Here is a 25761-nt window from a genome sequence, read left to right on the forward strand (position 1 = left end):
CCTGCACCAGAGTTGTCAGGGGCTGGGCCTGTAGGCTCTTCTCTGTGCCCATGCCAGTCCTGCAGAAACTGCTTGTCTTTCCTGAAATGCTGCAAGATGCTACAGTGGATGTCTCTGCCGGCGTTGCCTGGTTGGTGAGTGTGCTTTGGGAAGGAGAGCTTGTGTGGCATAACCTTGTTCTGGCCAAGCCCTTTTGCCTTGCTAGCTCTAGAAAATGCAAGTGCTTCAGGACAGAGAGCTTAATAGCTCTCCTTATGTAAAACTTTTCGGACATATTTATCTTTTGATTTTGAGGTCTTCCTTCTAGGCCTTCAGACTCTTCTAGGCTGATAACAGACTGACAACATGCTGGTAACTGGTGTCTTTTTGAAAAGCATTTTTACACTTACTTTTCAGTCTGCTTTTGAGTGATGTTTTGTCAAGTTGCAGAAAGAAAAAAATGTTTCAATTTTTTTTTTTCCCTGTACCAAGGTGTTGGCCTCCCTCCATAAACCCTATTCTCTACAGAGACAGAAGACAGAAGTACTTTTCTGAACCAATTCTAATTTTAAAGAATAGAGTTTGGTTTGAGGTTTTGTGCTGAGGTTTGGAGTGACTCATATTTTGCAAACAGGTCTACTCATTCTCTTTGAGTTACACCACCTATTTAAGGTAGAAATATGCAAGCTAGCACATAATGCATACTGCCTGCATGCTCCAAACCACAACTTGCTCAAAAAAGCCAGAGTGGTGAATCCTGCTGAGAAAGTTCAAAATAATGAAAGAACAGACACTTCTTGCTCTCTTGCTGTCTATGACAGCTACATTTGCGATGCCAAGTCACAGAGGGAATGTAAAACTAAAATATAGTTAATAAAAATCTTCAATCAGTGCTAGTTATTCAAACATTCTGTCAGTACCTTCTACCATGATTTTAGGGCTGTTGATCTTACAGAAAATATGTAGCCTATTTAAAGAGAGTAGATATTTTCTATTCTTTACTCATAATATTACTTTATGCCTTAGAATTCAGGATATTCTTATTCCACTAGAAACTTGATTTGTTCAAATATGAATGAATCCATTACTATATTTTAGAACTGGTAACATGGAAAAGGTTATTTTACCTTTGAAGACATTTTTTTCTGCATAGCTCTAGATTTTGCAGAGTGGCAGCAGTAAAACATCAGAAAAACTAACACAGGAAAAGGTAGTGCTAATGGAAACAGACGTACATTTCCACCATCCTTAAGAAAAACAAAAGCAGCTGCCACTTTTCGTTGAATGGTATCTCTGATTGGATTGAACCTATTCTATGCTATTCTTTTGCTCTAATGGGGCAAATAAAATATTCTTCTGTATAACCCAGGGGAGTAGTTAGCTATCTCCTCTTAATTTGAGTGATCTTTAGATTTCTTATACGAGGTTCTGAATCAGACAAAGTGCTCAGAGTCAGCTCTTATCTCTACATAGTAAATAAGGTTGAAATTTAAAAAAGGCCATTAGCAATCAATACAGCTGGGAGATTTAATTTCCAGCACATACTTATTTTGTTTTATTGTTGTATACCCTAAGAGTTCCAAGGGATTATTTCCTTATTATTACCTTTGCAACATTTTTGTATGTAACCTGTCCTTCTCTGCTCACACTGTTTGTTATTTGACTGATCTGCCCTTGCAGTGTTCCTCCCTTGCTGAATGGATAAAGGACAGTGGTCTTACATGAACAGGGACGGGCTGTACTGTTTTGTGGCTAGGATGCCAAGGGAATGATAGATAAGAAGAATGGCCAGACCCCTCCCTTGAGATAGGAAATGCTCCTTTTCTGCCAGCTTGTGAGTGAGAGCCAATTCACTGCTCTCAGTTTTACACCCATGGTAGAAAAGCATAAGCCGTTCCAAACACAGCTGCCTCAAAACTGTTCTTCAGGATAAAAATGCAACTGTTCAACATAATGGATTAATAATATACTGCATTTTCAGTGGCTTAATAGACCAAATACTTTCGGGGCAGGCATTGGAATTTCTCATCCCTTCTGTTCTCTTCAAGCATAGGAGTGCTTTGGCTCAAGAAGAGAGGAAATAATTCAGAATTAAAAAAAAAAAAAATAAAAAAGGAGGACACAGCACCAAAACTGCTGGTGAATTTGTGTTATAAAGTTAGATGTGCAGCTTGCCCAGTAGCTAGCCCATATCTGTTGCAATGAGAAAGTGGGTTTGCAGAGAGATAAGAAAAATGAACCAAAGAGTTCACACTGTATTTTTTCTTACCCAGAAATACCAAAAGTCCTTCCAGTATGTCTTGTAGTGTCCCCTGTTAAGCAAGACATTTATTTCACCCAGAAAAATCTGAAAATGATTCTTCATAGAGCCATTTTGGCTTTATACTGGTGGTGTCAGTGAGATTCACAAGCAGGATGTGGCTTTCAAATCAGCTAGCCAATGTTAAACTGTTGATTTAAGGACTAAGCATAAAAACAGAGAGTCGTAAAAATAGGAGTAATTTGCTTATTTTGTATTCTGTATATGAATATTATGAAAGCCAAACAAAATTATGGAAAGTGAGATATGAAGTCTCTCTGTAAATTTGTATGAGGGATGTTGCACATATAAACTCAAGAATAAGTATTCTAGCTGCACATTGCACATTTGTTGTACATAGTAGAATTTTGGTGTAATACATCGAACACTTCCAGAAATAATATTCTTTTAATCAACACTGTTTTGAAAGGAAACACCATACACTCCATTGAAACAGGGATAGGTCAGTGTGTTCATAACACAAGAGCACAAACATTTTTCATTTGGAGTCTTCAACATATCTGAAGCATAAAGTTGATACAGCCTTACATATGAATCCTCTGTTCTGGTCTGTTACATGCAACCTATTACATCTATATAAGAATAGTTTAGATATGCTTTTTTTTTAAAAAAAAAAAAACAAACCAAAAAGAATACATCAACTAGTTCATTATCACTTTCATTTCTGATACTTTGTCAAGACTTGACAATTTAGAAAGCCAAATAAAACTGTGAGCGTGTGCTTGTGTAAGCTGAATCTATGTATTTTCTATCACTTATAAATTGATCCGGTGATAAATATTCTGCCACATATTTATCTGGTAGGTAGGCAGCATGTTCTCTCAGGAGCGATCCTTTAGTGTGTAAACACGAAAAATTTGAGCATAAAACATCTGTTCTGAAAACTCTTTTTTTAGAGATCTCACCTGTTTGAATTTCCAAGGGGCTTTTTCTTTCAATTTGTAAGCAGCACTGACCATGAGAGGAGTTTTGGAGCTTTGAATGAAAGAACTGAGACTATCATAGGTGAGAAGGGACAGAAACGGCAGGTTTTCTGGATGTTGTTTCTTGAAGGAATGATAGTGCTGTATGTATCAAACATTTAAAGGACAATGAATGTTTTAGTTGTGGGTTAAAGCGAGTATTAATAGCTTATCAATATGGTCAGGACTTTTTTTTTAAAAGCCTCTTCAGTTAGGAATACCATGAATTGCGCTTGTTCATTGTGAAGGAGAATTTCTTTTTAAGCTTTCTCCCCTCCTTTTTTGTATTTAGGCACTTGATAAAATCATTTTTTTGTTTATCTATGCATGCATTATGATATGTGTACTGACACAAAGTGTTTGAAAATCTATCTCAAAAACCCTGTGGATTATAAAAAAATAATTTTATCTTTTTTTTAGTCTTCAGAACTGAGCCAGTAAGATGTAACAGTGAAAAAACCACACGTGAATAAAACAGTTCTTAACCTAATTAATGTTAATGAACCCTCAATAGGGATGAGTATTTAATTGTCCCTAACAGAGATTAAATTTGCAGCTGGTAATCTGGGAGAGGCTGCAAGCACACTTATGAGTCAGTATTAAAATTGAACAAGATCTTGATAAATAAGATATAAGCAATCTTAAGAAAAAAATTAATTTGCTAAGACCAGAGGAAAATACAATAAAATAGAAACAAGTTTTTGCACAAGTGCAAGAGGGTAATGACTGGCTGGGCAGCAGTACGGCAAAGCAGCATCTGGACAGTTGGTGGCAATCCCAAAATGAATACAGGATTGACTCAACTCCAGCCTCGCCTTGTACCCTGAGGGCAAGGTGCTGAGGTCAGGTCCCACAGGTCTATCGTGGGAGCTGTCAAGCTCCCACAAAACCACCCTGGATTTTGTCTGCTTGCCCCAGGAAACACAGGAAACCTGGGGAAGCGTGTGGGCTGCAAGATGCTTCTCTGCTCCGAGACGCCTCCTCAGCAACAAGCCATCTTCAGAGAGCTGACAAATCACCACCTTGGCATTTTGGGGTATGGATGTTGATATTTTAATGGTTATGAAATGCAGCTGTTTCTTCCTTTTAAATGAAACAGGCTGCTGAGCTAGAAGGCGGCATTAACTTCAGTTGGACCCTTTTTCTGAGTACAAATGCGATATAATTTCTAGGTTAAAACATTTGCTTATATTCTTATTAATTCTCAAGCTCTTTCATGATAAATTAAGTCTTCCTGTACCTCATCAGATTTCAGGGTACAAGGAAGGCCAGCTGAACACAGCATCTCAACTAGGGACCATCTTGCTGCAAGTTTAATGTTTGAAGCAGGCAAGGCAAAAGGATCTATCAATATAACTAAATTAATAATTCTGTATTCTCTACAGTCTCTGCAATTTTACAATACCAAATTGATAAATCTGCTATTATTCTACTGTTATTTCTTGCAAAACTAAGCGTAATTTTTCAAAATTGCTAAATGTTTGTCCTGAAACTTTGATATAAAGAATTTTGATTAACATTTCACAGCTTTCTCAATTTTACTTTATCAAAAAGGCACATTTAACATCGACGCTAGCACTGACATCTGACTTCAGCAAAACATTGTAATATTTTTCAGAAGAATAAGATGGTAACAACAATACCAATGTGATAAATTTCTATTCTAAGACAAAATGTCTTTTTAGGCAGAATTTTCCTTGACAGAAGAACCTGCAGGGTTGGATTCCAATGTAGAATAGCTGGTAAGAGCACAGCTTTCAAAAGTGGTTATAAAAATGGTGTCTTTCAGTCTAATGCTATTTTTCAGTGGTTGGAAGGGTGTTGAAAGAGGTATATAACTTTTTAGAAGGACAAAGCTGCAGCTTCATCCTGGAAACTTAGAGATATTCCCCCAAAGCCTTTGTTTGCCCTAATATTCCATAATGTTAGGCTTTTAGAGTCAATAACCCATTAGTAATCAAGAGATGTATCATTTATTAATTATGCTCCGTATTAATATTTAATCTTTTGGGTTGCCAGGCATATTTCTAAATCTACTTTTTAATTACATTAAAAAAAATAAATCTTCAAGGCAACCATTAGAAAAGTCATTTTTCTGCACATTATGACTTCAATTACTTTGAAACAGCTGTCTGTGAACTCTGTGTGATGGTACAGTACTTGGTAAAATGGCCATCTCAGCTCATCCAGGCTTTTCACTTGTTTGAAAGCTAATTGAATATTAGAGCAAAGGGAACGTTACAAAGAATTTCCTATGAGTGCTGAAGTACTCTGGAATTAGACCTGGAAACATAGTGCCAACAGCCTGCCACTGCCTGCTCTGCAGGAGGATGCTGGCTGGTGATAAAAAAATACATCTGACTCTAGCCTGAGCCCAGATTTCTGGCTTAGCGTGCATAGTAAAGCAGGGGTATTAAAGAGCCTTTCTGCCCTTGAGGTTGGCCGTGGGAATTGTGGAAAACACATTGACTTAGTTCCCTCCCTTGGAGGAGCCAGGGGGAGTGAGGTAGTTGGGTCAGCTCTTTGGAGTTGTCAGGAGGCAGGACCTGTCTCAGCTCCATCACAGGTGGAGTAGGATTGCTTCAAGGGGAGCCTGCTCTGGGAGGCTTGTCACGCCTCCTCACTCTCCTGGGTGGGCGCAGAAAGTGAGATAAAGTCCAGCGATCCGAGTCCTGCACTCAGGAACCTGCCTGAGAGAACAAAGATTTCCTACACAGCTTCACATAGATGTATAATTAATAATGATGACAATGTTGCGATAGACTGGTGCCCCATCAAACTAAGCATGTACAGAGACAAAAGTATCAAATCAGGAGTATCTCCTTTTGGGAAGTACTTTGGTTCCCAAAAGATCAAGTCTAATAAACTGTTTCACTTAAGTGCCATTTTTCCTCAGCACTCCTTGCATCTTTTAGTGGAAGCGTTAGCTGCAAGCCACTCACCAGAAGGTCTCTTATGATTTCCTTTGTCAAAATTTGACTTTTAAAATGGAATAGAGGAAATATTTCCTCTGTTCTCTTTTACCTCACCTCTTGTAGTAGCAAAGCATTTTCCTATACGTGATAACCAGACTCTGATTATTTGGGTATCGATAAAGCAGAAGGTTCGTTCTAAAGATGTGGATTTTGGAAGGAAATATTCTATATTTATGCAATAGTTTCAGAAACAGCCTTTAGAAATAAATCCTGTCAGTTACGGAAGAATAAGTTATCTACAAAAAAGCCAGTGTGACTGTTTTGCATGCTATGTTTATTTGAGCATCCAGCTGAATGAGGGAGGACAACCAGGGAAGTTTAGATGAATTACCTGCAGGGTTGAAGTTTGTGTATGTAAAGAATATACATTAAACCCCAAAGGGCATATTATTAGGAGCATAATGGCCTTAGTTCGGTGAAACTTCTTCTGCTTTATAGTCCAAACCAAGAAAGAAAAGTTCTGAGTGTGTTTAAATTAGGCTAATATGCCCCTGAAATAAAAAGTGTCTGGAGTCTGACTCTTGCTGAAGCCATGGATATTGCATATGATTCTGGCAGCATTTGCTAATAAACTCAAACCCAAACATAAATTATGAAAAAGAAGTCTAGTGCCTAATTATTTGAATTTTTTTTATGTTCAAATTCAGCTCTGATGATTTCCTCTACTTTAAAACTAGATCCTATGCTTTCTTTGAATGAGGCATTATTAGTACAAAAAAGTCTTTATAAAGATATTTCAAGTGGGTGTCATCTATGTCACCAAAAGAAAATTATTCTTCCTTCACAAACATGTTCTTGTGTCAATCTACTTAAACAAAATTCAGAAAATGAGAAGGAATTGTTATATTCCTCCCTTTTGCATGTTTTTAAAGCACCTGCATTTAAAACTATATTTTTATGTGTGTTTTTGTCTTAGGGTAGATAGAACCTCTCAGAAGATATAACTTATCAAATTTGGATCAAGCCGCAGCCCCTGAAAGGGGATGATTTTGTGGATGCCATGCCTTCTTGGTTCAATTATCTTCTTCCAACCGTTCACGCTCTTTATTGCTCTCAACAACTTCTCTTTCCCACCATTTTCCCATGTGGGCCTATTAATTTATGAAGTGATAGTGAGTCACTTAATGATGCTGATGACGGGAAGAGTGCCATGGAAGTAGCCAAGCATGATTTCCCTGGGGAGGAGGTCAGAATGGGTCACAGGGGATGCTTCTGCCAGTGGACAGGGGGATGTTATCCCAGTGAGTGAGCTTGGGACTCAGACAGTGCCCAGGGAGAGCATCTTCCCTGAGCCTGGCAGGGAAAGTGATTCCTTAGGATTGTTAACTTGTCTCCTGACTGGTCCTGGTTTTTATCAGCATTAATGCTGTGCATACCTGAGAGAGATAAAAAATATCAATACTTAATCTTCCATTATATACCTGATAAAAAGGAAAGCTGATTTTTCCATTAAGCTATGCAATAGCCAGTTCCTTGAGTTTCCACAAGACATTAAAGGAATGAAGCATTATCAAAAAGACATTCTGTTACAAAAGAACACTAATCAATGCTGAGAACACTGGTTATAAATAATTCAGATTTTGTTATAAACTACTCAGATCTTAAAAAGACCTAAACTAATTCCTCGCAATATGCAACACTGAGAGCTGGATACGATGGCATGGCTGCCTCACCTGGGAAGTTCCAGTGCAGTATGCTGCATCTTGCAGAGTCCGAATAGATGCAGCACAGAAATGTTTGTTTCAGAGCATTATAAGGAATAAATCACTGAGCGGCCTTGCCCCTGATAGGACCTGATCACTGTAACTTGTTGTGCATTCTTCCTTCACCACACATTAATTTTTAATGAAACTATTTCAAAATAAAGTCATAATGTGAGTCATAAATCACAAAACGGTGGTAATAAACCACTTTGGTTTATATTAGCTCTGTGCAGACAATACTTAAGCATTTCCACCATTAGCAGGGAATATGTTTGCATTCTCCACACAATATTTCCTCTATTACTTCCATCTTAAGATGTGGAAATGTGGGAAGCAAAGCCAGTTCCAATCAACCTCTAGGTCACTATTTATTCTCTTAATTGAATGATCATATGCTAACGAGTGAGGATTTTTAGCACTTTTCTGACAGCTGCAAAATATTTTTCTGTGACTCAGAGTTATAAAAACAATGTTGCCAGATACAGCTGAGATGGAAAATGGAAGGAGAAGGGGGTGGGTTGAAATGAGGGGAAAGGCATAGTTAACTGCCATGAGGGCTAGGCAAGGGTGAGTATTATTACTTTATTATCACATAGTGCACAGGTAGATCAACAGACCCTGAAGGGCCATCTGATGTTAAAAGGATGAGCAATATTATAGATTTGTAATTCGGAATATGAATTTTGTACGTATTTTTAATTGGTTTTTTTTTTTTTTTGTATTCCTAGAATTGCTTCTGCAGGATATGCTGAGCTCTTCTTCTCGCTAGTCTCTTCTGTTTACATGTGGACATTAACAGGATCTGTAATATACAGTAATCAGGAATAGTTTGGAAGAAGACTTAAACTGCAAGCCAACACCTTACACAATACAAGTATTTGGGATTCCTGGTGTCTCAAGACCTGTGACAGATTCGCCTTTCATTGTTGGACTGGCTTTCTGGATGCGGATCTGTTTGGAGGACATGTAAATCTCTTGACATCTCCAGTGATGTAAGGCATGTTCTGACTATAGTAGGTAATAATAAAAGGCTAATACAGACTATTTCCACTCACCAGAAACCTTCTCTCTTAAACTTGGTAAAGAATCAGAGTTAAAATAGTATATCTTACGCTTTTGTCCAGAAATGAAGGGTCAGTATTGGAATAAATAATATAGCTTATAGCCATCACCTAGCACTTTATTAAATCTCAGGTTTAAAGAATTTACATAATAATTCCCTTGACAGCTTTCACAAATGTTTTCTTCTCTACTTCCAAGCATGCAAGAATCCTGGGGCCTATAACCCATGATGATCTCTTAATTGGGCAGAATGTAATTTCCAATTAGAGGTATCCTCGTGCGCTTCATGGCCCTGAACAGTAGGAAGTTTGTATTCACACCTGCATTTACAAGTTTCTGAGGGACTTTGGAAAGGCTTGAGTTAAATTAACATTACCAATAAGCAAATGCATAATTTCTGGTTTTGGAGAGGGAGTTGTAGAATTGGTAGCTAGAAAAATTAACAAATAATGTAAGTTTGAATACAGTCTGAGGCACTATGACTTACTGTGAAAATAGCTCTATCTTGGTGAAACAATGTTTTGATGCCTTAAGAATGTGTCTAACCTCAGTTAGACCCAGAAAACACCCTGTAAGTTGAGTTAAATGCAGTAGCAACTGAGGAATCATAAAAGTTTAAGACATTTAAATAGCCTGTTTGCTCTAGGCTAGCGTAGCCCAGAAGAGTAGACAGCAGAGCTTGTTTCTGCACCTGGAGAGGTCAGCCTGAAGGAGCTGACTGTGCCAGTTTGCCACCTGCCCTTCTGCCTCCATGGGGTCACTTTTTCTGCTGCCAGGTCTGGCCCCACCAGGTGCTGGCTCCACTGAGGCCATGTTTTCTCCAGGAAAGAACCGCAGCAAGTGAAAGCTCTTGGATGGCAAACCCTCTCAGGCATACCTCTCCAGCCAGCAACATGATGTGGGCTCATTAACTAATCACTTAGCAAAAGAATTGAAATGTTTATAGTGATTTTATGACAAGCACTAAATGCAAAGATTGATGTAAAACAGGCTGCCCTGTGGGGGAGTTTGGTCATAAGGTCAAACCTTCTCTTTCATGAAATGCAGACAAGGGATAGGAAGATGTGGTTGGAAGGTCCCTTAGGAAGCTATCTAACCCACCTCCAGGCTGGAGGAGGAGCAACTGTGCCATGGCCATTTGCTGAGGGATTGTCTCAATCTGACAAGGTTTCCCTTCTTCTGCTGGCAGCCTGATCTTCTGCTTCTGTCTAGTAGTGTCTAACAGGTGTCTTTCCTTCTGTGCTTATTTTTCTGTATGCTGTGGCAAAATGTAGGAGAGTATTAGCCTTTTTGCAACAGTCTTGTTATGGACATAGAGGCAATGTGTCTTCCAATAGCTGTATCCTCTTGGGCAGACAGTCTACTCTTTTATTTTTCCCCATGATCTTGAGATGATAATTCTCAACATGAAATCTCTTCTCAATGTTACTCTTCTCTGAACTCTGCTCTGGATCTTTCTATAGGTAGTGCCCCAGCGTGGCTGTTCCGTTTCAGATGAGACTGAGCAGAAAACCTGTTTTATTGTCTTACAGACCTGACTGTATGTCCCAATACAAATCTACCATTTTTGCAGCAGGACAATCTTAATGCAGAAAGTCTGCCATGTGCTCTATTTCTTCATTCATATACAAACTACTGGACAGTAGAGAGTCCTTCCATGGTACCACTCTTGGGTGCTGAGTTTTTCACTCAGAATGAAGATTTAGTTTCAATAATATCAGCTGGTTGAACTCAAATCAGTCACTGTGCAAATCCTGGATCTTCAGCTGTGTAAGCATCACCCTAACCTGTCCTAGGCCTGTGTCCTTACTCTTCCTTGTACAAAGGTTTCATTTAGCCTACATAGAGAGCAGCAACTGAAGAAGAGGCAAATCTAGCTTACAAGGTTCCTGTAGTAACGAATGGGAACGCAACACACTCAACAGTGCAAAGAAGGACAGAGTAGGAACTCAAAACAGATTATTTTTACCTTAGGAAAGCAAAACAGAAGACAGAGACTGCTGAATTTCTTGATTAAAATTAGAGAATTTGGTGTTTCCTCTGAGTGCTGGGATAGAAAAGACATACTTGAATACGCTACTTTTCCTCATCACTGTCCTTAAGAAGAGGGGTCAGTGACAAATCCATACCAGGTACTGGCAGGAACCAAATGTGTGATTCCTCCTTGCCCTCTTGACTTGCATTTCTTGTTGCAACATGAGCTTAGTCCAAAGATGACTGTGAAGTGAACCTGTAAGCTCTGTTTGGCTTTGAGTCAGACATGCATAGCAGTATTTTAAATGTATATTATAAAGTTATTGAACAAATAAAAATCACATATTTTTTAGATGGTGGTCTGGAACAGTTAACAAAGTTGTAATTTTCTTGAATGTAAGCATTAAATCACTTACTTAAATGCTAAAGAGTGCATACATATTTTACTAAACTCCAAGCCTTCTTATAATCTAGTTGAACACAATTTGATTTGTTTCAATGTGTTTTACCTGCCTCTTTGGTTAAAATGTTTTAAGAGTACCAAATATGTAGCAGAAAACAGTTTCTGTGAATATATCTGAGCACTGCTACAATTTTGAAGGAGGTTCTTTAAAAATACATATTTTCTCAAGATAACAATTTTGAAAATGATTGCAGGAAGGAAATATATTAGCAATTAAATTAGTGTGTTTTAGCACAACAAGCAATAAACTGCTTAACACTGTGCTCCTGTGAATTAAAAGCCGGAACAACATTGGACAAAAGTCAAGGTTATGCTGACACATTTATTTCTCAGTAAATGAAGACTGTTTAGTTTTAATGCATTTGTGGTTAGCAATAGTTTCAAAAGATCAATGTAAATTCATTTTGAACTAGTAAATAATGTCTTAATGAGACTTCCGACAGCATGCTTTCACACCTTATGGTTCCTTACCTTTAAAAATGGCCAAAGGTGTACCCTTTTTCCCTGGCATTTTACAATAAACAAATAACATCATGCAGTATTTTATGACTTCTGTCTTAAGTGCTTTTGGGGGAACTGCAGTTTGGTTTTAACAACTACAGAACTGTGGTCATTCAGTCCACACTGTGTTACTGTTCTTCTCCTACAAGGGCTTAACTCTGACTCAGGGTTAAAAGAAGTGTGGGATTTTGCCGTAAACCTCTGAGGGTATAATGATGTAAACCATGTGCCACACAGAAACTTGCCGGTGTTTATAAAAAGCACTCCTCCATTTTCCAACTAGGAACTCGCGTTAGTTGCCATGCAGGTCTGTCTGAGTCCTACTGGTATTTAATAGGTTTTGAGCCAGTGAATCCATCACGGTAGGCATAAGGATTTTACAACATGAGTCTGAGATGGCAGCATTGCTATTGGAGGTGAGGCCCAAGGATGTAGTGCAGGTTGTCTGGAAAGAGTCATCAGTTTGGTCTTTTTAATAAAGCATTGCTGGATATGCAGAATTTGAATCTTGCAGGAGGGCACATGTTTTTCAAAAGTGCAGCTTCGTGTCAATCTGTTTGTCAAGCCACATGATTTAGATTGCAACCCAACAGCCCTCCCATTCAAACAAGTGGCTTCTGTGGGACTGTTCACATGGCTGACAGTACACATCTGCTTTCTGGCTCAGGGTGCAAGTTTCAGCCAACTCTACAGGTCTGACGGAAAAAAAGGAAATGTGAATCTTGCATAATTCTTAAGAATGTTCTAGAAGTAACTAACTCCTAGGCTTGCATATAATAGATTTTCAAAGCCTGACACCTTGCAACTTGCCAGTTCTATAAGGGAGTTCTCTGGCAGTCAGATATATAGAGATATTCCCCTTACTACTGATATAAAGCTCCCTTATTTAGCACTAATAAAGTGGCACGAATAATAAACTGGATCTCAAAACTGTCATGTCCTTCTGACTACTATGTATCCCAGACCTCAAAGTAACATAATTCAGAGGAAGGGATCATTAAATCTGATAAGAAATAAGAATTTCTTTGGCTCTTGTCTTTTGGTGGGGCAAGCTGCAGTTTCATGAACCATTCCTCAGGAAAATCATATACGTCCTCAAACATGCTTCACTCTTGGTTCCTCTGCTGTTCCTCCTCTGGGAGAGGTAGAATGGCAAAGTAAAATTGAGCTCTCCCTAGAGCATCAACCTCATTGTCCTACAGATATACTCTGAAGGTTTTATAGAAAGTTTGTGTTTTCACGAACAAGGATCTCAACGTGTTATTGCAGATATTTTGATAAGACTATTCATTGCCTTTAAGAGATTTGTGATTGCATCCTTGTCTCTTCAAGTCGTCCATCCCACTGAAGGTGGATGCTTATTGGCAGAGTGACTCAGAATTAAGGTAGTAAAGGATCCAAACTCTGCATCTTAAACTGGGAATCTCCTGTGATAACCCACATCAGACATTTTATTTCCTTATTGTTTTCTAAATGTAGTCATTTAGAATGACTTCCAATGTACTCATTCAAATCAACTGCATTTTGAAGGATATCTTGAATAACCACGGTAAAAGCTGCAAAAGTGTCTAAGATCTTCAGTGTGAAATAGACGGGTCTCAGTGGAGTTCCCCTGATGCCACAGGTGGTCTAGCTATACTCACTTTTGAGACTACAGCTTGAGGCATGATCTAGCCTTTGTAGAAAAGAATGAATGTGGAAAGAATTAATAATACATAACTTTACTTGAGTGGAAAATCAAGTAGAAAGATTGTATAGGTGCAATTGTGTGAAATATACCATTTTCAGAATCAAAGCCTGAGACCAACCCTTGACGCACACCACCATCCAAAAAAACTGGAAAGAAATGAATCAACCTAATCAACCTAGCAGGGAGAATTAAAATAGAGTCCATAAAACTTTACAAGGAACTTCTCCAAAAGTGTAAAGACAAGAAAGTCTTGAAAAGTGATCAAATATAAACTGTGCCAGTAATTACACTTAAAGAAAACAATTATCCTTCTCAAAGTGAAAAAGTCAGGCTACCACCAGGGTGTTACAATAATAATAATAGTGCACAGCAATTCCAACAGTCTTGCAGGAGATGAAAAGTTAAGCAGAGGAAGTGATGTGGAAATGCTGGGTTGTTTAGCTAGATTAATTTTGCTTGAGAGATTTTTCTCCATTTGAACGTTAGCTACCTTTGCACAAAGAGAAGAAGTAAGCTGTGTTTAAATTCCTTTCACAAATCCTTTCCCCCTCCCCTTGAAAAACTCACAACTTCTTCAGAAAACCATTCTTAACAAAGTGTGCAAATAGGCCTCTTGTGGTCTCAGGAAAGTTTTTGTACATTTACCCAATTTTGTGTTTTAGATGAAATAGTCCAAACATGTAACCAAGAGTACACAGTGACCTAAGTGGCATACAAATAGTGTAAAACACTAAAAGAGATATTAAGCTATTGACTGGTTTAAATAAGTGCATCAGCCCAAGAAATGGCCACATGTTAATGAGCAAAAAAGATCTGGCAGTATGCAACAAGCAAGCTGTTTTGTTCGAAAGGAGAATGAACTGCTGAAAGGTCCAAATCAGCTTTTGTTATTTCTTTTCTGTTATTTTCACTGTGGCTGACTGCATTCAATTTGACTTCATGATGGTGAGATCTATCTCTGTCCCTAACTTGTTCTTTCAGAACTTGACATATAATTGAAGCCCTTGCACGGATGTTTTTCTGTTGGAAGGAATGTAGACAGGTGCTTGCATGCTCAGCTCAGCAGGCAGGGTTGCAGGCAGGCACCTTGAGAGGAAACATTTCATGTGACAGGGGTCTTTTTGGGTGCTCTTCAGGGGTTCTGTGGTGTTATCCACCTTGCCTGCTTCCAAAACAAAGCAGCTGAATCAGACAGTGATCCAAATGCTACTGAAAAAAATTTTACATTCCATTGATTTCAGTAGGGTTTGGATCAGGGTCTTGGTCCCATTTCGTTCTCCAAACAAGCTTTCCCTTTTAGTTTGTTCTTTATATTTTACCTGCATCTCCGGAGACATGCACTTGATCCAAGAGGTCATGTATTTTTAACAGCTTTATGACACTCCACCTCTAACCTTGACTTGTAGGGATGTAGGATTGTGAACCTGCCCCTGACTGTATAACTGGACCGTAGAGTTAACAAGACACCAGTGAATTTGCTAATGAACTTGCCCAAAAGGTACAGGAAAGGGTCAGTTCTGTACTTGCGCCAAGACAAATTGAACCATAAATATTACAAGTTTTTGTTGACATTAATTGGGTTACACTTGTGTAAGAAATTCTTCTTTCTTGCCCATTTGTCTTGCAAGTTGTTTGATGTGCCAAATATTTCTGCCATGCCAGTCGCTCAGCCATGTGATTTCCAGGCTTAACAATTTCTCTGAGACACCACAGACTCAAACCTCAGTGTAGTTTATTGCTCAATAAAAAACAAAATCTTCAGATATTTCACCAAACTGCCCTTCTTGGAGGGTCAAAGCAAAACTCCCATTTAAAGAAAATTTTCTCTCAGCCTCCTCCTTTTTTTATTAGTCCTGTATCCACATCTCAAAACCACTGGACCTTGAACAAAAGGCTCTTTTCTAAACAGTCACTTCTGTTCAACATTAAGTGAAGTGATTTATTACATTTATGTAGTGTTAGCCAGTGATCATGCAGATGTTAAATTAGTGGATGTTTCCTCACCAGTTCCTTGCCAGTTCCTGTGGTACTGTTAATGTACCATTTGATCCAGAATGCATGAAACAATCCCCTTGCAAGTTCTGGAGAAAGAGCTGTCCTTTGTCACTGTTGTTAACCCCCAGTAGCGTGAGTTGCCATGTTCAGTCATAGAGAGACTTGAGGGAGTTTTACATTCAATGTCTGTCAGAGACTGAGGTGCTTGTGCTGTGCTATGCTCTGGGGAAATTTTGAGGAGGCACTTCAGTGCAGGGATCGGTGAGAAACCCTAGGAAACTGGGGATGGAAATGCTGAAGGTACAGACTTCGGGCTTGGGTATCCCACTGCTGCACATTGGCACTTCGCTGTTCCAGCTGTTGCCTATTGGGATCCGCAGACTCATTCTTTGAAGCGTTGGAAAGATGCCTGCTGCAGGAAAGTAAATGGTAGAGGAGAGGATGGCTCCCTCACTCACTGGAGAGGCTGACACATTTTCAGGAATGAATGTCTGCTGGGAAGAGTACAGAAAGGACAGCAAACATAATTTTAGCTGCAGCTCTTTTGGGTGAGATCCTGCACTAAGTACAGCCACAAAAAAGGAGGTTTCATCAGCTTGTATAAGGACAGCATAGTGTGTCTTCTGTGTACCAAAAGCATGTGAACCCCTAAAGTGGTGTACTCAAGTAACTGATTACTACCTATAGGAGAAAAAACTAGCACACAGAGGGGTTACTTTCTGTTTAGTTGTTTTATTTGTCTTGGTACAAGCTTCTTTGTTAAAGCCAAATTCTCCATTCCAATGTGCCAGATTAGTAAATGTGCTTTGTCTTAACTGGAATAACATTGATATTCTGCCATCCTTAAAAAATGTGCATTTCCAAATCCCTCTGATCTCTGTGCTTGTCAGGGCAGAGTTCCAAGCAGACCTGTTTGGTCTGAGAAAAGATGACCAAGTGGTTACCGTCACACAGGATCTATCTATATAATATTTCAACTCAGAAGGGTATGTTTAGCAGTAAGTTACCATGACATGATGAAGTACCTTAGAGAGATGTCTAGGGTAGTCCTAGATGAGATGATTATGTTCCTGGAGGCTAATGTAGCCCTGGGGAGGATCATGGTGTGCTAATCCTGGCAGGATGCAGCACTGTTGTGGTTTCTGCTACCTAAGCCAGCAGCTGTGGTGCCTGTGTGTGGCATCAGGCTCTCTGATCAGGGCTCTGATCCTCATGATCGCTCACGGCCCTGCAGTTTTTTTGACCCTTTCCTTCATCAAAGCCATTAAATAGAAATTGTCTTTTAGGTGTTACCTCAGCCTCTTCTTAAGTTCACTTTTGCTACTTGGGGCATGTGTTTGCAAAGCAGCTGAAACGCAGGATCTGGTAACTTGTGACAAGTCACGTGGTCAGAAATGCATGTTTAAATATCCTGAACTATTTTGATTTCCTGACTAGCAAGGCAATGCACTTGGGCTTGTGCTCAAATTTAAACATGTAAAGTCCTATTCATGTCAATGAAATCTAAGCATGTGCTTAAAGTTGAGCAGTTTATTGAATTGTGGCAAAACTGAGCGGCCTTTGTAGAATTAATTAATGTATCTGAGGTACTTTTTCTGTCTGTGACCCAAAGAGAACTGTATGGATTCTGTGTGCTTTTAAAATATATCTTTCAGTTAAATCAAGGACCCAGACACAAATGGTTGCACACATTGTATGGATTTATGACATTCCCTGGAGGATTCTGGGTCAATAAAGCAGTGAACGGATTACAAAGAGGCCTCTAAAGTGTTTGCTGGAATTTAAAAGGAATGAATGAATTACTGTTTGGTTTATGACTGGAAAACATCTTTCTATGGAGGCTGCAGATCACTCTGACTGACAGACGTAACGTGCTTTTGTTGTGTTTTGAACAACCGTATTTGATGTATTCAGACGAGAAGTCAAAAAATAAAAGAGAAGAATATCATAGTAGTGTACTGTTAAAATAGACTGGAAAATAATATAGATTCAATGCAAATGATTATTTATTACTCAGCATTGTTACTTTTCATGCAGTAACTTACAGGCTTCTGTCAGGACTAGTGCTCCATTGTTACACAGACATGTTGTACATAAAGCAAGAAGCTTGTATCACATGCAAACCTTATCTAAATACCTGGTTTACTTAGATTTAGTTTGAAAGCAAGCTTGGATTTTTCGAAATGGCTACAAGAAATATTGTAGAGCCCTAGAAGAACTATGTAGAGCCCTACGAAGCAGAATGTTTCACCTCCAGCTGGCGTAGAAATGTTGTGTGTAAGTACAACCAAAGACAAGACATAACAAGCAAAAGTTAAAAATCTGAAAAGCAAAGTTGCTGTGAAGGATGAGAGGACAAAGGAAGAAACCTCAGGTCTGCTCAACATTTTCAATGATGATGAAGGCCAGCTTCCTTGCTGTACAATTGGGCTCCAGAACTCTTAACAGTCAGCTGCCCTCTCTGTCCTTGCCATGCTGGTCAGATGGGCAGAAGAGATCTGGCATTGCTTGTCTAAAAGGTTAATAAGTTTTAGGGTCTGTTTTGATCTCAGGATGGGGCAGTTCAAGGAGCAGAAGGGCTAGGCTGCCCCCTTGCTCCTTGCCAGGCTGGTAGTGGGGACACTGCTGTTGCCCTCTCTTATCAGAGGCAATGGCATACTGTCAGAGGCTTTTTGCTAGCTTGACCACCCAGAGTCATCTGAGGGTTAAGAGTGGTCAACGAGGGACAGGTTAGTCCTTTCGGTAGATTTTTGCTTTTCTGAGGTATGGCTCATGCCACCAAAAAAAACAGCATGCCAAGACTTCAATTCCTGCCTTGTATTCAATTCCTGGTCCTGGCAGCAAAGAAAGACTTGGTGCGATTTGGCTGCTTGGCTTTTACTCCACTTTAAATTTTATATTCCATACCAAATTTACATAGGAAAGATTTCAGTGGTGCTTGCTAAACGCATACAGCAGCATTAGTTACCTTGCAGCTGTCAAGAAGCAACAGTTTGTTGAGCAGTGATCACATTCAGCAACCACAAGATTCATTCAGGGAATTGGTACTGTCAGCATTTGATAGTAGCACTCAATGACATAACTATAATAATTAATACATAATGATAATGCAAGGACTAATGAAATTAGTAATGCAATCACTATTAATACTTTGCAAGCCTACTTAATCTCTTGCACAGCACCCACTGTCTTGTGTTTGGGGAGTTTTCAAGGACATGTCTCCTCACTCTACAGGGAGACACTATTTTTGTCAACTTCGAAAAATTAAGGAAAGGATTGTCAGAGGAGGGAAAAAGGTAGCTGAGAATAACAACAAGTGTAAGGAAAGGATTGAAGGATCTGCATTTCTGATTTTACCAACTTATCAGCTATGCTAGAAAATACACATTCTAGGTCAGTTAACTGAATGAAAACATCTGAAAATACAGTGAATTAAATGAAAATAGAGGCTCTCTACCTTGAGTTCAAACACAGACAGTAGGAGGCATTGGAAAGTCCATTAAATTTTAATTTGCTAGTCATTAAGGTACGCCATTCATTTGTAACATTACATGGCAAGGAAGCCCAAGTACAGAAGTGTGTGGCTCACTGTTCTTAATGGTCCTCTTATAAATTTCTGTCTGTGATTATGATCAGTCTTTTGCTATTGTCCATGAAATTTATGAACTAATCTATTACATCCGCTGAGTGCAAATATCAGATAATGCAATGCAATAAAAAGTAGATACTGATTTTAAGAAATCAGTGTGTCCTCCATGGTCTCCTGTGAGAAGAACTAGAAGAGAGCACCTAATTACTTCAGCAGCCTTAAAAACAACTGCATCATAATGGCGTATGGAACAATTTAATCAAAATGGACACACAACACTCTTGTAATTATATGAAAAGGTCATGGAAATCGTCAATTTAGATGACTATGATGTGAAGAATATGACTTAAAACTTCCAGTAAAGCTATCTCCTGGAGATTATTTGAACCACAAAAAAGTGGTTTGTATTTCCAGTTTAATAGCTAAGGGCACAATGCCATACTGTGTGTTTTGGCTTGCGAGATCTCAAAGCAGAAATTTCTTAATTGGAACTGCTCAGATACACAGCATGGAGGTTCATTTCAAGTAACATACCTGCTGCTGGAAAATATAACTGCCTACAGTTTAATTATATAGAAGCTATACCCTGGGTTTTTGATTGGTCCTATGAATTTCTCCACAGAGCTGAAAAGCCAATTCATCTGTTTTAGCAGAAGCAAAGGAAAAGTGAACTGCTTTCAATTTCCTTTTTAGTACACAGTAATGGATAATTTCCAGCTCTGGAATAAAAAACGCCTCAGCCTATACCTGGGGGTAACCTAGTTCCACCAGGTAATATAATCTGTTTTCCTTGCTGCAGCTGAACAATGATTGACCTCGACATCTAGATTTTGGGCAAGACAATGGAGCAGGAAGAAAATCTGCTCCCGGAAAGTGGCAGATGCTTTGAAGTGAAAGGGAAATACACATTTATGTGACTGTCAGGGTAAGGCCAATTAAAGTGTAGACACAGGGGATACTTTTACATGGCACAAAAAGTACTGTGCTTATACCAAAGCCTCATATTGCCTTGGTACTGGAGAAAGAAAATAATAGTATTATAATTTGCCCATGCTCTTACTGTGTTTCTCTATTTTGCTGAGAGGACCCCATGAGGATGGCTTCACTGATGCAGCTGATCTGCTTCTGGTAGCTCTTTGGAAGTAGTGCTGGTATCTTCACACAGGCTTTTCTTGTGTTCTATGTGGGCATATGTCCACTTTATTGACACCTTCCTAGGAGCTGTGTGTACTTTATACCATGATCTTTTTAGTCTCTGGCCCATTGGGACTGCCGAGGAGCATTTGCAAACCTGGTGGAGAATGACCAGGCACTGCTCTGATTCTCACACGTCTATTTCAGCCCATCACTGCTGTTCATGTCATAGGAGTTGCTGAGCAGGTACTGAGGGATGCCCCTGCTCTAACCTCACACTTAGCATGATAAAAAAAGCGGCCCTGGTGCCGTTTCTGGAGATCTGCGATGCTGCTCCTCAGTACAAGGGTGGGAAAAGAAACGCCATGGACACTTGCATGCTTAACGTAGAGGCAGGTCCCTAAGGCTCAGGACTTGCTGTGCTGTGTCAGGGAGCTTGGTTTGTGGTGCACCATCCCTGGAACTGTGAATCTGGGGATAATTCACAACCAAAATAAGGTGAAATGGCACAACTATGAGAGAATAGCTCTTTTCATATACCTATGTAGAGAGGATACTTTACCTGTATCTAGCCTGATTATTTCTGTGGGCCATGTCAGTGAGTCCAAAATAACTGAAGGAATTCAATGAACTGAAGGAATTCTGACTCCTGAAGGGGAAAGTCTGGTGTGCAGATTGGCTCTGCTTTGGGGAAAAAGAGACAGGATTTGGATCATAATGAGCAGACCAGTTTTGCTGGAAGGAATCACTCTAATAATCCGTAATTTTAATTACAAAGTGAATGGGAGGAAGTTAAATTCAAATATGAAAAGGGGCTGAAAATTTCTACCAATGAAATTTCATTTTATAGAGTAATAACAAAAATATTTTTGCTCTTTATTATAGTGATTTGAATTTGTTATTTGGGGTACACAGTCAAATGTGTCTCTGCTGAGAGCATTGATAAGTTTGAAAAAAACACTTTCTGAAAGAACAATTATTTAAAAGATGAAATAAATGAGAAGAGAAGATATTTCCCAGTGTATCAGATTTCAGTTAATTTTTATTATTAGGCATTTCTCTTTTTGAAGCATATCTTGTTAGCAAGTGAAACTCTTTGCCCAGGCATGTAAGAGATAAGAGATAAGAGAATCAAGCTTATATTTCCCATTTTAAGAGACAATTATCAGTGGATTTATGAAAACTCTGAATGAAAGAAAACCAGATTCACAGCAGTACAAAAAACTTGACCAGGTCATGTAAAACAACAATTTAAAGTGACAATTTGTTAGAGTGTAGATACTTAGGTCATTTCAGAAAATAAGAAAATATAATAATTGTCCAATTGTCAAATGGCTAAATCTAACGTGAAATAATATTTACTATCATTCTTGTTAACAGACCAAAACTAGATGCTCCCAAATCTATAATAAGGCAACTAAATGAAGCTAACCAGCCGCTAGCTTCTCCCCTGCCACATTTCAGAGAGGATAACTCATAGTGGCAGACTCTTCTGGTGCATATGAAGGGCTTGGAACATTTTCTGTCTCTCACAGTCATAGTCATGCTAAGGACTGTGCCTGTGGCATTATATCCAACAGCAACAGGGAGCAATACCTATCCCAAGAGTTACAGGCAGAGTTCTGCTAATGTGCAACTGGGGACTTTTTGTAAGCTGGTGATGACGTTACCACCAGACACCTTTGACCCTTACAGCTTTCTGGGGCACCAGCTTCAGACCCTCAGGTCTGCATCACACATATTTGTGATGGAAGACTGCAAAACAATTAGCTGCAAGTTTTGCACTGATGTGTGTTGCTGTACTTGAGTTCTGTGACTTTTGCCCAGCATGAAGGTTAGCCAGCCAAATTTGTGGTATGCCTTATCTCCACAGGGGTCAGAGCCTGCAGGGAGGAAAGACACAGCCATATGCTATGAAACGGGAGCAGAAGCTGTGGCCAAAGCAGGAAGGGAGCACCTGTCCTGGCTCAGGGTGTCACTGGGGCCCCAGGTAGGTTGATGAGCCCAGACGCTGCCACCAGGTGCGATGGTGTGGCTGGTGCCCTTGAACTGAGGGATGGGAGGGATGGCAGTACTACCAGGGCTGTGTGTCTCATGCTATCACTGTCTGTGCCTGCATGGTGTGAGGCTGCTGAGCAGTTGCAGCTCGATTTGAGCTTCCTAACCACATAGTCAGGTGAGTTCCCAGGCTTAACCTGGAGACATGAGACCAGAAGGGATGGATGGTGGTAAGGATTCACCAATGCCTCTCTGGCAGAAATTAATGTTGCAGCTATCATGTATCATACTGCTGTATCAGTTCCACCAAGGTCTCTAATCTTTACTGCAATAGCTGCAGAAAAATTCAGGGTTGCTTCTTTCTGCACATACATAGCATTTTGTTTTCCTCTCCTTCTCTCCTTCCTGTAAGTGGGAAATTTCTACTTATATTCACACGTCCAGTAATTTAATGTGAACCTCTCACCAACTATGTGAGTCTAGTCACTCATTGGAACTGTTTTACAGGCCCATCTCTCCTGCCAATCTCTCATCTGGGGCTCTCAGGGCTACTTGCCCTCCGAGACCAATATCTGCTGCCATGTTTTGAGGGGGTTCTGATCCCAGAAGGACCTTTTAGAGAAGAGATTCAGGCAGTTCTGTAACATTGTGAAAGTCAAATAAATACTGTAATGCTGGCTGGGGTTGCCCATCTCTGTTGTGCCAAGCTGGGGTAGGCAGGGGCATTTCTGGGTGTGGTGTGTCATCCTTAGACCCATCCTGGAGGTGTGCCAGGAGAAGGGTGCATGCCTGCCTGCCCTCGTACCTGACAGGTCATGAGCTCTGTGCATTATGGCACTGTCTGCTGCCACCACACTGCCTAGCAGGCAGGGATGGGTGTGGTGGTGGTGTTATGGCTGATAAGGAAATAGTCTTTTGTTGTTGTGGCTTTATCTGCTATGTTTATCACATGAGGCTGCCAGTTTGAGAGGCTCCTGCTGCCTGTTTCCTGCAGTTGTGAGACCTGTTGAGCACCACAGGTCAGCTATTCCCCCGATTTGGTCTTTGTTCCCTCAGTACCTATAAAGAGATGTGATGGAGTGGTGCACCTGTGCTATTGCTATGTACCTGTGCTGTTGGCCCTGCCCCTGAATACAAGCTTGGAGAAGGTAGACATCTGGAGGAGAGTCCCTTTCTCCATCCATTCTCTGCATGTCCTAGCTGCTGGCGCTCCCCTGAGTGCACAGTGTCTTGGGGTCCTTCTGGATGCTGGGTAGCTCCCAGCCTTGGAATTCTAGGTTGCAAGTTGCCAAAGCACAATTTCTGCACCAGAGCCAAACATCTGGTGCATCTTGTTATAGTAACCTCTAGTTTGCCGAGCCACACTGGCATGCCTCTTGGCATCCTGTACCACTCCGTAATCAGATTTTGGTTTCTGAAATTTGCCTTGGCGCCTCTTCTCGCTCTTGGTATGTTTTCAGCAGAAGGCCTCCAGGCCATCTTGTGATAAGCCGACACCAGCAGCCTCTCCTGTCTTCTGCTTCATGCCCATCACCCTACTCCTCCCAAATGGTCATGGAGTATCCGTCTGCATTCCCTTGCAGCTCTCTGGCATGCTTCAACCATCTCCTTTTTCTGTCTTCTGCTGCTGGAAGGACAAATTTTACCCACATGGACAACACGGCTCTTTGCAAGTTCTGAGAAGGGTGTTTAGGTAAAAAGACTGTGAGGATATGCCTTGTTCCTTGGTGCAAGGAGTACAGAAGTGGGGTGCAGGGGTTACACAGCCTGCTGAGACAGTGCCAGAGTAGTGCACAAGGAGGAACAAGTCAATCCTGTCAATCTGATCCCTACCACCTATAAAAACAGCTTCGGGAAATAGCCCAGGAGAACACTAATACCCGAGCAGTGCAGAAAGTCAGAAAGCCACTGCTGTAGCTGTGGATGCGGCTCTAACCTTATTTAGCAGCATAAAAGTACATTCCAGCTATATATATCCTAGCAAACAAGATGGGCCCAGGGCAAAGGATGAAGTGCTAGTCCATGATTTATTTCTATTTATTAACTACTACCAAATTCCCTGGTTAGGTTTGGATCTATGCCAACTAGCAGTTTCCCAGAACAAAGGTTCGGAGATGATACATGCTAGAGTCTCTTCCTGGTCCAGATGTAATGACTCTCATTGGGTGGAGAGGGCATGGAGGAGGAACAGATTTAACAATATGGATTCACCTAGCTTCTGGGCCAGAGAGCAGCTCTTGTCTCTGTTTTATTTATTAGTACAAATCCAGCCAGACAGGATCAGGCCCTTCCTTTGAATGTACTCAGCAAAAAATTAGTTGGTAATCTGCTTGCATTACTGAAAGCAATTGTCCTCTTCAAATAAACAAATAAAGAACTCGTAAGCTAAAATAACATTATTAAGGTAGCAAAGTCAAGTGCTCAGAAATCAGCTATTGCCTGAGATGAGGATGCTTTTGCAACCTTTATTTGTAGCCTTTATGTGTTTGGCTTACAAGAGCCTTCAGTCACTGTCTGCATGCTAGTTTTTCCACTGAGCTTCTGTTTCCTTCAGTGCACAGGATGGGGTGCACACTAATAATGACAAATCTAGTTCTGTCTTCTGCCTAACGTGTGATTCCAGGCTGTACTTGTTGCACAATGTTCAAAGCCTGCTCTGAAGATATGGCTATCAGTTTCCGCATTGCCTTTCCTGTGGTAGACACCAGTAGCCTGTGCATGGACTCCACAAACAAGAGTGATTTTTAACTCCTAAAGCCCTGCTGAGAAGAGAGGATCTGATACTCTTGTTTTGCAATTGAAGAATATCAAGCAGTTTGGATATTACATTTCTAAGAGCCTGAGAATTTTATTTTTCAGCCTACTTAACACTAAAACCAACATCCAAGAACAGATGCCATTTGACTTTGCTTGAAGTTATAAGTTTCAACATTTTGGCAAGTCAGACCACAAGGCCTTAGGTTTGGCATGCAGAAAATGAGGAATGAATGACTTCTTGTGATAAATCCTCAGACTTGACATCATGCAGACACACTGTGGCAGATGCAAGAGCAGAATTCAGCTCCCCCAAGGCAGCAGTTGGGCTTTTCTCTTTCTCTGGTCCCCTGACTCATCGATTTCATACTTTCCAGACTCTGCAACAAGTAAAGCAGATGTACTTCAAACTTTACACAGTTCTACTGTTCATGTCTGGAGTTGTTCTGCTGTTCTTGTTCAGCAAAACACAGTTGTTATGGAAAGATCACAAAATGAAAATGCCTAACCTGAAGCCAAACCTAGATCTTACTTTTTAGACCTATAGGTGAGGATTCTCACCTATCGGTATTGACAATCTGGATTTCTGATCTAATTTCAAACTCAGGCTCTCTTGCTCAGATCTAGATATCCCTTATATAATAGCACATAAATAGTCTTAA

The 25761-nt window shown here is 40.1% G+C and overlaps 1 long non-coding RNA gene across 1 annotated transcript; it reads left to right on the plus strand.

Annotated features, from left to right (window-relative positions):
• Positions 1-25761, plus strand: LOC128854541 (uncharacterized). Its single transcript, XR_008453574.1, has 4 exons — positions 1-134; positions 8668-8931; positions 22221-22337; positions 24969-25761. It is a non-coding gene; the product is annotated as an uncharacterized LOC128854541 (long non-coding RNA).

Source organism: Cuculus canorus, chromosome 1 (assembly GCF_017976375.1).
Source record: "Cuculus canorus isolate bCucCan1 chromosome 1, bCucCan1.pri, whole genome shotgun sequence".
NCBI lineage: Eukaryota > Metazoa > Chordata > Aves > Cuculiformes > Cuculidae > Cuculus > Cuculus canorus.